We start from the raw sequence: 12875 nt of genomic DNA, 5'->3' as shown, positions 1-12875 counted from the left end.
GGAGAAAAATTATTATTATTAATTGCAACAAAAGTTACAATTTTTGGAAGGCTTTTTCAATTAAGAGTAGCCCTCCTCTCCAAATAGAGTTACAAAATTTTTCACACCTCTAACCCCTCACTCTCTACCCTTATTTATAGTAAACATCAGTGAATGAGAGCCATTGGATCGAAATCTTATCCAAAAACATCAATTTTTAGCCTTTGATTCGTAACAAACTGCCCAGTGTATCGATACCAGCATCGATACGGGCATCGATGTGGGCATCGATACAGGCATCGATACGGGCATCGATGCCCCCATCGATGCAAGCATCGATGTCTGCCTCTCTCTGGTTGCTGTCCGAACTTGTTTCTTCTTGTGGGCTTTGGGCGTGGACAAATCTTTGATTTCTTCATTTATTTGATTTGGGCTTTGGCATATCTTGGGCTTTACTTCTTCTTCTTAGCTTGGGGTTTTGGATAATTTAAAAATTGATTTTCCAATGGGCTTCTTTGCTTCATTTCTTCATTTAATCAACGGGTTTTTGTTGAGAGATTGGAGTTTGAGATTTATTCTTCATTAACCTACAATTAAAAGATAAAAACAATTATTAGTGGTATATTTATTCATATAAAATAGATAATGAGGGAATAAAACTATAATAAAATGTGATTATCAAGAACTCATGATAAATTTATTTTAGATCCTAAATCTAAATTAGAGAATTTGTTTATGCCTTTTTAAATCTTAATGATTGAATCTTTGTATCATATAGCTTAAAAGAACAATAGTTATACTTGAACTAGATTTTAAGGCCAAATACTCATTTAAATAAATTAAAAATGTGGATGTGATTGGAGGAGATGAAACTCACCTCATAACTTGTGATGAACTCCCAAACATGTGAGAAAGCAGATCCTCATTTGCCCAACGCTGACGATCTCACCCTCTTCTAGGTATTTTGCTTCACAAAGCTCTCAAATAGTCAAACCCAAAACATGATGTAAAAGAGAATATTTCATGTATATATCCATATAGATATAGGCAAACCTAAAACAAACCAAACAGACCCGAATCCAAATCGGACTTGAAAAATAGTCTTCATTATTTTGCATGTAACGTTTTCGTCCGACTTCAGAATGAGGTGATTTAAGATCCGTTAGAAATGCTATTGAAGAAACATGCAACATTTATTTTTTGAGCTATTTCAGATTTAAATTACATCAATGTATAATGTATATATACTATTAATTGGTCTCAAATCAACTACTATTATGCTCATTCTTCATTAAATGATATTTATCATACTATAACTCATTTAATACTATTTACCATATTATTTTTTAAAAATAAATATATGGGGTTTTATATTCATCCCTCTACAAAAGAATTTCGTTCTCAAAATTCTTCAAACGTATCTTTAGAGTTTAATAATACGAGAAAAGCACGTCGTGGGAATAATCTAGATAAGGACTTTTGGTCATTAAGCTCGCCCAAAGGGCTCAATTCCACTTCATAGTTGAGCTCGCAAAGCTCGACTCCTCTTATTTCGAGCTCGCCCGCAGGGCTTTGTAGGCATATAAAACTACTTATAGGTCCCTTAACACAGCTCGGTACGGTGATTCGACAAACCAACGAACCATCGGGCGATATATTCAAACAAGATCGGGAACGAACACGAACTCGAACACCAAAGCGGATTTAATGCCAAATCAAGATCCGGACTGCCAAATCAGAGTCCAGATCAACAAACCGGAAAACGACGAAACAACCAACAAAAAAAACGGCAAAACCAAACACCAAGTGGACTCGGCCAAAACCGAGCCACCAAAGCCACCAAGGTGGCCGAGCCACCAAGGTGGTCGAGCCACCAAGGTGGCCGAGCGGTGGCCGAGCCACATGGGCCAAGGCACAGTTCTGAGTGCCTATAAATAGGACTTGAGGGCTCATTTTTTAAAGGTTGGAATTTTGGTGAACTTTTCAGGCGAAACTCTGCTAGATTGAGAACTCAACCTCGGAATCTTGGAGCTTTGAAGACTTGGACATTCCAGATCTGGTTCTTGGTGATCATCCACGCCAAACAAGGCAGGAGTTCGAGAGAGATCAGATCTGAGATCTACACGGTCATCCTCCGGATCAAAACTTGGTTTTTGATCTCGCGAAGAGTATCGATTTCGCTTGGTCGATTTCGATTACTTAGGGCTATTATTTCCTTGGTGAAATAGTACCCCCGACTATTATTTCCTTCGTGAAATAACACCCGTCATACCGTGTAGATCCGACCAGATCAAGATCGCGTGGTGGTCCACGGATTAACCCCAGCGCAGGTGAAGAACCAACACAAGTAAGAGACCATAAAACAGGATCTTACGATTTGTTCCACAAAAAAAGAAAGTTGTAATCTTTTTATTTTTCTTTGATTTTGTTGTAACCGGATCTTATAAAAAGACCAGATCTTTTGTAACCGAAAAACTGTTACTTGAGAAAGTAATGACTTCAATAAAAAAAGCAATTTTTCCCGCGAACAATCTGGCGACCACAGTGGGAGCCACCGATCTCGCTGCCGAGATCGTTGCGTCGTAGCCGCGGATCTCAATCCCGGTCGAGCAATGAAGAAAGCTACGATTTTTCCCGCGAACAATCTGGCGACCACAGTGGGAGCCACCGATCTCGCTGCCGAGATCGTTGCGTCGCAGCCGCGGATCTCGATCCCGGTCGAGGAGGAGGTCGAGTATGAATTCGACCAACAAAAATTCGAGGAATACCTGTCATCCTCGTCCGGATCCACCTCCCCCCGCAAGTCCAAAAAGTTCTCCTCCAGGAGAAAAGTCCGTTGGTACGAAGAAGTCCAGAATGCCAACGAAGATCTCACCCAATTGACGCCAAAGTCATGTCAGGTGAAGCTCCGCCGACCTCTAACCAGGTCAAACTTGTTCTCGACAATTTCTCCACCGCTGAGGGCATGGTGACTCTCTCAAAGAGAGCACGCCAGAGGCGACGTCAACGCCCGCTATAATGCGGATCTGAAGAACAGGAGAGGCAAACAGCCTCATCAGTTCTTAATGGCAGCCCCTCCAAGCCGCCAACGAACGAATGGATCCGTGTCAAACGGAACCGTTCAACACTTGATGAGCGCATTCGCAAGCGCCGCGCACTGTCAGCGCAAGCACGGGCTCAAGTCCAGGAAGCCCGCAGAAGACTGCAGAAGGAAGTGGCCAAAAAGCCGCCACCAACTCGCCAAGTCTGGAGACCGAAGTCTGAAACGGCGATCCACGCTAAGGAGCAACATTTGCAGCCTTCAGCCAAAGTTCAACCTCCGGCGAACCAACCTAAATCGCCGAGAATTCCCATAGCTACTCCGGGAAATCACGCAGAATCATCCCGAAGAAAGAAGTTAGTTTTGGAGCGCCTCGGTCCACTTCCCGATGAGCGATGCAAAGCTCCAGTTCAAGAACGTTTGGGCCCGATAAAGAAGCCCCGAACGACTCAACATGCTGGGGGTCGCCGCCACCCTCAACATAACAAAGAGATCATGGCAGCTAGGCGCGTTTCGAGGCGCGTGACTCTTGAAAGCCGAAAGAAGACAATTCGCCCTCAGAAGGAAGCGTTGTCGTCTGATGACGATAGCGTTATACCTGAGAAGTCATGCCAACACACGATAGGTTACTCCGACCTTCAAACAGACGAGTTGTACTATCGTGCTGGGGGTACGAGTAGAACCAGGAAAAGGAGTCCCCTGTTCCAAACTCATTCGGGCAGTATTGTCTGAGTGCAACTGCATCAAGACAGTCCCCGAAAGAATTTCAGTTTTCGAAAGGCTCAGTACCGAAACGCCAAAACCAAGACCTAGGCGTTTCCGATGAAGGAGAGCAGTGTTTGAAGATGGAGAATTTCCAAGGGTCACCACAAATATGACCAGCAAAGGGACATCGACACGGGATAATCCCAAGTCGATTCCGGAAGCATCCCGGCGTATAACACGCCTGCAGTCTGGAGCCATCAAGCGAGGAACTTATGGAAGGGTTCGGACAAGATTACCTTCAGAAGATGAAGAATCGGATGCCGGCTCTGTGGTCGCATCAGATAATACGGTATCCAGCGAAGGACAACCCCGCGAGGTACTTATGATAAGTGCAGAGCAAGTGGCCAAGATGCTTGAAGAAGCCATGGCTAAACAACAGGAGAGCTTCAGGTTCGAAATGCAGATGGCCATGCAGAATATGAGAGAGATGCATGACCAACAAATCCAAGCACAGACAAACCAGCAAGGCGAACCAAGTCGTCGTAACCAGGTTAATCAGGGAGATGAGGACACATGTGTGAATGAAGCTCATAGTACCAATAATCCTCCCGTCAATACAGTGGGTGGTAACGAGAATGCTAGCGAGAACACGGGTGAAAGCTTGAAGATTAAAAACCTCGAGAGCAAAATCAATACATTGATTTCCGCTCAGGAGATGAAGAAGACGGGCATTCCTTGTCCATACCCAAGAGAATGGGAATCAATCCCGTATCCGGCGAAGTTCAATCTCATTAACTTCACGCCGTTTAATGGGATGGGTTCACCCACTCAGCATTTGATTTACTTCAAATCGCACCTAGGGGTTATCTCTGGTAATGAGCCTCTGATGGTACGGTCCTTCGTTGGCACTCTTCGTGGAGCCGCCTTCGATTGGTATCGCCGCCTCAAGATAGGAAGCATAAATAGCTGGGACGATATAGAGACTAAGTTCCTCGCTAACTTCTTCGACGACGACATCGAGATATCCATCGGGTCGTTGCTCGACGAGAAACAAAAAGACGGGGAATTGGTTGATACCTTCGTCAAAAGGTTCCGGAACAAAGCAATGAATTGTCGAGACCCGATCACTGAAGAGTTTATTCTCTAGACTTGCCACAACAACCTCGCATTGGACGTATTGGAAGCAATGAGGACAGCACCGTCCAAAACATGGAAGGATTTGAAGGTCCGAGGAGAGCAAGACGAGCGATTCCTCAGAAGGAAGAAGACGGAAAGTGGCCAACAGGCGAGGAATGCTCCGCAACAGAATTTTGTCCCACGAGGGAAAGGTAAGGCACATGCTAATGCAGTTGATGCAAATCAAACTTTCCAATTGTAACCTCAGCAACAACCACAAGAGGCCAACAGGCGACGAATGCTCCGCAACAGAATTTCGTCCCACGAGGGAAAGGTAAGGCACATGTTAATGTAGTTGATGCTAATCAAACTTTCCAACTGCAACCTCAGCAACAGCCGCAACAACAAGCACCACAGCAGTCACAGTCGCAATGGCAAAACCGGCCTCAGAAGCAGAAATATTCGGAGCCAAGATTCCCTAAAGTGTACTCCTTCAAAGATGACAAAGTTCCCGGCATCTTCAAGTACCTGTTGGAGAATAACAAAATCTAGCTGTCGTCGATCGTGGATCAAGAAGGGGCTAGCAAAGTGTCACCCTACAAAGTCATGCTACCACCTCAAGGATAAAATCCAGGCGTTAATTGATGTAGGCGTCATAACCCCGAAGCCGGCCAAGAATGTCGCAGCGAATGCAGTATCAATTAGCTTTGGATCGGTGCCCACAGCATGGTTTGAACCAGAACGCATCACCAAAGTAGGGATGAAGACAGTGAACAATGGCCCATATGGACAACGCCAAAAAGGACTTGTGCCACACACAGTCCCAAATGGCGAAATCCTCTGGGTTCATCCCGACCTAATTAAAGACGAGCAGTGGACGACTTCCTCAACCAAAAAGGGTAAAGGCAAGTCTTTCAATGCTACCTCCGCGATCTTCGAAGAGGATGGTAATGAAGCTCTTACCTTCCCGCTCTCCGAAGAAGAACAAGAAGTCTTTGCCACTAGAAGCGGAAATAAGTATCACTACAACTATCCGTCACCTAGTGATCAGTTAGATGAGCAGAGGGTGACTAAGCAGGTACCAGCCAAAATTCTCACGGAGTTGTGTGTGATTACGACTCCTAGACCGATTGAAGAAACTCGACAACAGCCGGCTAACAAACAGAAAGAAAAAAGGCCCCAGGAGGTTCAGAATCCGAAGCAGTCTCGTTTCAGTCGTCTGATTGGAAGAGATATATTGGAAAGCTTGAACACTCCATATGTCTTCGATATCATGGCTCAACTAGCTAACATCCCAGCACGGATAACATTGTATGAGTTGCTGCGGTTGTCTAAAGAAACCAGAGAAGCCTTGCAAGAAGCCCTGGCCAATTCAGAGGTGTTCCTTACTCGGATCAAGCCGGCACTTGAAGAGTCAGAACCTTTAATTCAACACTGCAATATAGCGGCTAAAAACCTTTCCTGCATTACCTTCACCAAAGAGGATATGCAGACGAAGAATTCAAACTATGACAAACCCCTATATTTCATTGGGTACATTGGCTCCAGCAAAGTCAACCGAATCCAAGTCGATCCGGGTTCTGCTGTGAGTATTATGCCACTTCGCTTGATGCATAACCTAGGCATTCCAGTTAGTAAGTTGGCGGCCACAGGCACTGTTATCTATGGGTTCAATACTAGCGGGTCAAGACCCTTGGGTAAGATCGGGATAAAATGTCAAATGGGTGATTTGAAGACAGAAGTCACATGTTATGTGATCGATGCCGAGACTTCATATAACTTACTATTGGGCCGACCTCGGATCCATAGTAATGTTATAATTCCCTCCACTCTCCATCAAGGTTTAAAGTATGTCGACACTGATAATAAAGTTAGGACGGTGGTCGCGGATAAGCAACCATTCAAAGGGTATGAGAATTATTTTACCGATTCTCTCCTTTATGGTAACGAATCCGATACTGAATCATCGGCCCATGGTACGGACAGCGGAGAAGAAGCTGATACCGAAGCCGGATTTGATTACAATGGAGGTTATGTTTTAAACGACATTGTACCCTTTGTAATCAACCTTGACGATGAATAATCGTCAGAGGGCAGTTGTAACTGGCAACTTGCCAATAATGAAATAAATAACGATTTAGAGTACTCACTGTCTCTTGATGATGTGATGGAAAAATTGTATGATAATCCCGATTTATATGTGCCGCTTCAGTCGTCCTATATAACAAAGAAACGCCTCCAGCATTCTTTCGGAACAACCCTGGTCATCCCTACCAAAATGCCTCCAGCATTCTTTCGGAACAACCCTGGTCATCCCTACCAAAATAGGAGGCCAAAGGGAAGTGATTTATGGTAAAGGAGAGGGCTCTCCATTACCAGATCATTTCTTAAGGGAGGATGAAAATGATGACAAACCTGGTCGGCATTTATCTAAGTATAGTCCGAAAGCGCGCAAGCTCATGGAAAAACAGGGATATGATTTCACACTCGGAGAAGGTCTATACTTCGATCGAGGTCCTCGTATTCCAGCTAAAGCGGCAAGGTCTATACTTCGATCGAGGTCCTCGTATTCCAGCTAAAGCGGCATATGTACCAAAAGGGAAACTAGATTATTATTATAAATACAGACGAGGGTTAGGGTATGAATCTTCTTTAGAAGATGAATGTTGCTAGTTGATCAATAACCAATCATCTGAGCAATACACAGATGGATATCCGTCAGATTCCTCAGAATGGGATTCCGATACAAGTCTAGGGGAAGCATTCAAAGCCCTAATGGCGAACATGGCTAAAGCTGATCCGTCCACATTGGAGAACGATGATCAAATGCCAACATGGGAAGACTCATGGGTTCATCACCTGAACATGCAGTATGGTGATAGGTTCGAACAGAGAGAACCCCCCACTGAAGATAAAATAGTCCAAATTAACATGGGTGATGAGGCCAACCCAAAGCCTATATTCATCAGCGATAGTCTTCCCCCAAATGAGAAGGAGAAATTAATTGCTCTCATCAGGGAATATATTGACGTCTTCGCTTAGAACTATGAAGACATGCCAGGGCTTGACCCCAATGTGGCAATGCACCGCCTCGATATCAAGTCGGATGCCAAACCTATCAAACAACAACAAAGACGGTTTCGTCCGCAGATTATGGAAGCCATTGAGGCAGAAGTTAAGAAATTGATCGAATCAGGATTTATCCAAGATGAGCAACATCCAGACTGGCTAGCCAATATTGTTCCAGTCATGAAGAAGAACGGTAAAATCAGGATTTGCATCGACTTCAGGGATCTGAATACAACATGTCCAAAAGACGACTTTCCTCTCCTAATCACAGATGTCATTATCGACAACACGTGCGGGTTTGAAAGAATCTCTTTCATGGATGGTTTTTCAGGATATAACCAAATCAAGATGCACCCAGACGACGAGAAGCATACAGCATTCAGAACGCCCCTTGGTGTCTTTTGCTACATAGTGATGCCTTTCGGTCTAAAGAATGCAGGCGTCATATACCAGCGAGCAATGAGTAAGATTTTCCAAGAACATCTCAGGAAAACGGTTGAATGCTACGTTGATGATTTGGTTGTAAAAAGCCACAACAAAGAAGATCACATCAAAGACTTGAAGACGATGTTCGATCTCATGCGGAGTCATCAATTGAAGATGAACCCCACTAAATCCTTCCTCGGAATGTCCAGCGGAAAATTCCTTGGATTCGTCGTCACCATTAAGGTATACATATCGATCCTGATAAGGTGAAGGCGATACATGAACTGCAACCCCCTAGAAATCTGAGAGAACTTAGAGGATTGCAAGGACGTTTAGCTTACATCCGGCGGTTTATCTCAAATCTTTCTGGGAAGTGCCAACCATTCTCTAAGCTAAACAAGAAAGGTGTGTCATTTATTTGGGACGACGCCTGCCAAAAAGAATTCAAAGATATCAAAACATATCTGGTGAATCCCCCTGTTCTAGTTGCACCAAAATCAGGTAAACTGTTCTTGATTTACCTCAAGGCGATGAATCACTCGATAAGTGCTTTACTAGCACAAGACGATGATAACGGTCACGAACAGGCAGTCTATTACCTAAGTCGGACCTTGATAGGCGCCGAGTCTTGATATCCGATGATTGAGAAAGAATGCCTCGCATTGGTATTCGCAATGCAAAAGATGCGGCATTACTTGGTTAGACAGACGATTTACATCATTTCTAACGTTAATCCAGTTCGGGTATTTATGACACAACCAGCCTCTATGAATTGGCGGTTAGCAAAGTGGGCCCTTCTCTTGTCTTAATATGATTTGCATTTCAAGCAACAGAAGTCGATTAAAGGACAGGCGATTTGTGATCTTTTGGCGGCAAACCCGACAACGGATACGGCAGAAGTATATGATGACTTGCCGGAAGAAACCCACGAAGTTAAATACTTCGATGGTGCTTCGAGGGCAGTTAATAGGGCAATAACCCCCGGATGTTCTACAGTCTCCTCTGGAGTTGGGGTTGTCTTAATTTCCCCGGGGAAGCATGTGATGCCTCGGGAGTATTCACTGACTAGTCCGTGTTCCAATAACGTAGCCGAGTACAACGCGCTTCTCATTAGACTCAGTTTCGCCAAAGAGCTGAGGGTCGAATATCTCAAAGCTTTTGGGAATTCTCAATTGATAGTAAACCAAGTCCGTGGAGAGTATGAAGTCAGGAACCAAGACCTGATCCCGTACTACTAAGGGGCCATCAAAATGGCAGATTCTTTCGAAGAATTCTTTATTGAATACATCCCTTGCCTCCAGAACGCTTATGCGGATGCATTGGCAGCACTAGCGGTATCACTCGCGCAGCCCCCCGAAACTGAACTATTAGTCACAGTAAGGACACATCAACTCTGCATACCCATATACAATATGGATAATGAGAGGAAGATGATAGAAACATAAACGCCAAGGAGGTGAATTCAACTCAAATTGGGTCTGAGTCCCAAGATTGGCGTTTTCCTACATTGACTACGTCCAATATGGTATTTTGCCAGAGGATGTAAAAGAAAGGGAATCATCCGTCGAAGAGCACCAAGATTCTTCTATAATACCGAGACCCATACATTATACCGTCGAGGGTACGATGGTTTGTTACTCAGATGCCTTTCGAGCAAAGAAGCAGAAGAAGTTCTTAAGGAAGCACGAGGGTACGATGGTTTGTTACTCAGATGCCTTTCGAGCAAAGAAGCAGAAGAAGTTCTTAAGGAAGCATACGAAGGAGAATGTGGTGCGCATTAGCCCGGTCCCAAACTGTATGATCGCATCAGGAGAATGGGATGTTTTTGGCCAACAATGGTTCGTGATGCAATCGAATACGCCCAAGAATGTCATGCCTGTCAAGTACATGCCAATTATTTGCACCAACCTCCAGAGCGTTTACACACGTCAACCACATCTTGGCCGTTCGAGACATGGGGTATGGACATTGTTGGTCCTATCTTTCCCCCTTCAGTCAAAGGTGATCGATTCATTCTCGCAATCACGGATTACTTTTCAAAGTGGGCTGAAGCAATTCCGCTTAGAGAAGTGAAGACGAACAGACATGGTGTGCCAAGACGGATCATTCATAACAACGGTCCACAGTTCATAAGTAACGCTTTCGTCAGGTTTTGTGACAAGTTCAAAATTCAAGATGTTTCGTCAATAGCTTATTATCCCGCTGCGAATGGATTAGCTGAGGCATTTAACAAGACGATCATTACGATCCTGTCAAAGCTCGTGAAGACCAATAAACGAGACTGGGATGATAAACTCGGTGAAGCACTCTGGGCTTATCGTACCACCATACGCACACCTACAGGAGCTACACCATATTCATTAGTATACGGATGTGAAGCTATGCTACCATTAGAAATCCAAATCCCATCCCTTCGGATCGCTCGCGTAACGGAGATGACGACAGAAGAGCAACATCAGAAACGTCTCGAAGAACTCGAAATGTTGGATGAAAAGCGCTTGGAAGCTCAACAACACATTGAGTTTTATCAAGCCAGAATATCTAGGGCTTTTAACAAAAGAGTCTGACAGAGAAGCTTCACGGAAGGAGATCTGGTCCTCGCTGCTCGTCGACCGATAATCCTCAATTCCAAGAAGAAAGGTAAATTTGAATCCAAATGGGAAGGACCGTTTGTGATAGACACAGTCTACTCAAACGGCGCATATCGCCTGATTACTCAGGAGGGCACCAGGCAATTAATGCCAATAAATGGGAAGTCCCTGAAAAAGTACTATCCTTAGTACATTCAGGATAACCCATTTATCGGGAAGTTCCTTGAAGAATATTACACTTTATATTCTAGAGGATAACCCAAAATCATTTTCACCACCAAATTCCCTCACTGATCAATTTCAATTGACTGTGAGTCCACTAAAAATGTCTTTCTGGTCCAAACCACCAGCAATTTCCCCTCTTGGCTCTTTTTATGAACAAGAGGTCTATTTTTCGTTCAGAGTCCCCTTTCGATAAACGAAAGAACTCCCTTCTTTTTCTCTTTGGTTAAGCCTTCCCATGGTTATAGCCTAAGTTAAAATTCCACTTCGATAAACGAGGAACTCATCTTTAAATTAGATAACCAGTCCTATAAAAGGTAAGTTTATCTAGATCTTCCAGATTCTCGGAGTGGAGGATCCCACTTCTAGTTTCTTTTTCGCTGGAAATAGAATATAAAATTCTTCCTTTCTAGAATCAATGAATAGAATATAAAATTCTTCCTTCCTTGTATTCGGGTTCGCCTTCGCACTAAAAGAAGACCGGGAAATAGAATATAAAATTCTTCCTTTCCCACACCAACCTTTTCCAAGAATTTATCAATCTAGGATTCATCTTAGGAAGTTTATCCCGAATCCCAAGCAGGGATAAGTCTGCGCCTAACACGCGCTGCCGGTTTAGTCTTTCTAGGAAGTTTATCCCGAATCCCAAGCAGGGATAAGTCTGCGCCTAACACGCGCTGCCGGTTTAGTCTTTCTCCGTATAAAAAGACACCAGAGTTTGATTCTGGGGTATTCTATCTTGAAACCTAAGTAGGGATAAGTCTGCGCTTAACCCGCGCTGCCGGTCAGTTCTTAACCGTTAAAAAGAACACCCGCCCACATATTCAATATTGTGGCAGGTTGTTATTAATAATACCAAAATCCAGGCCTTACACGCATGGAAAATTTCATCCTGAATCCTAAGAAAGGATATACCAACGCCTAACACGCGTCGCCGGTTTAGTCTTTTTCCGTAGAAAAAGACACCAGAGTTCGATTCTGGGGTATTTTATCCAGAAGCCTAAGTAGGGATAAGTCAGCGTCTAATACACGTTGCTGGATGGCCTATTCCCATAACAATGGCTAAGTCTACATATTCGAAGTCGTAGCAGCAAAGTCTCAGAGAATTCACTCTCTTAGCACAACGTTATATGCGGAACGGATTTAGACAATCTGCATGCTAGCCCGACTCAAACGGTAGTCGGTAAAGGCTTATCAAACCCGTTGAAGGCTGCGGGTTAGCCAAAAATCCTAAAGTCAACACCTAACACTTGTCGCCGGGTAGCCTATTCCCGTAACAAATGGTGAAGCCTATGTATTCAACATCATAGCACAAAGTCTTAGAGAGTTCACTCTCTTAGCACAACGTTACATGCGCAACGGATTTAGACAATCCGCATGCTATCCCGATTTAAACGGTAATCGGTAAAGGCTTATCAAACCCGTTGAGGGCTGAGGGTTTGCCAAAAATCCTATGAGTATTATGGTCAATCATTTCAAACAGAATGAGGAATCATAATAAAGATAAAGATAAAAACCAGTTCCACTAAGAGAATCAAAAGTCAAAATATTCAGGAAATAAAATCATACATCAAGCCCATGGCTAAAAATCTGCTGACTAAACTTAGACAGCTTCTCATCATAAGCTTTCCTAAGCTCATCCTGCAACTCAGCTCTGATGGACTCTTCAGTTGTGGCTAGAGTCTTCACAGCAATCTCCTCCGTCTCAACCAGCTTCTGCTTCAGGG

The sequence above is a fragment of the Asparagus officinalis genome, chromosome 1 (assembly GCF_001876935.1).
Source record: "Asparagus officinalis chromosome 1, Aspof.V1, whole genome shotgun sequence".
NCBI lineage: Eukaryota > Viridiplantae > Streptophyta > Magnoliopsida > Asparagales > Asparagaceae > Asparagus > Asparagus officinalis.
Note: the sequence above shows the minus strand (reverse complement) of the source record.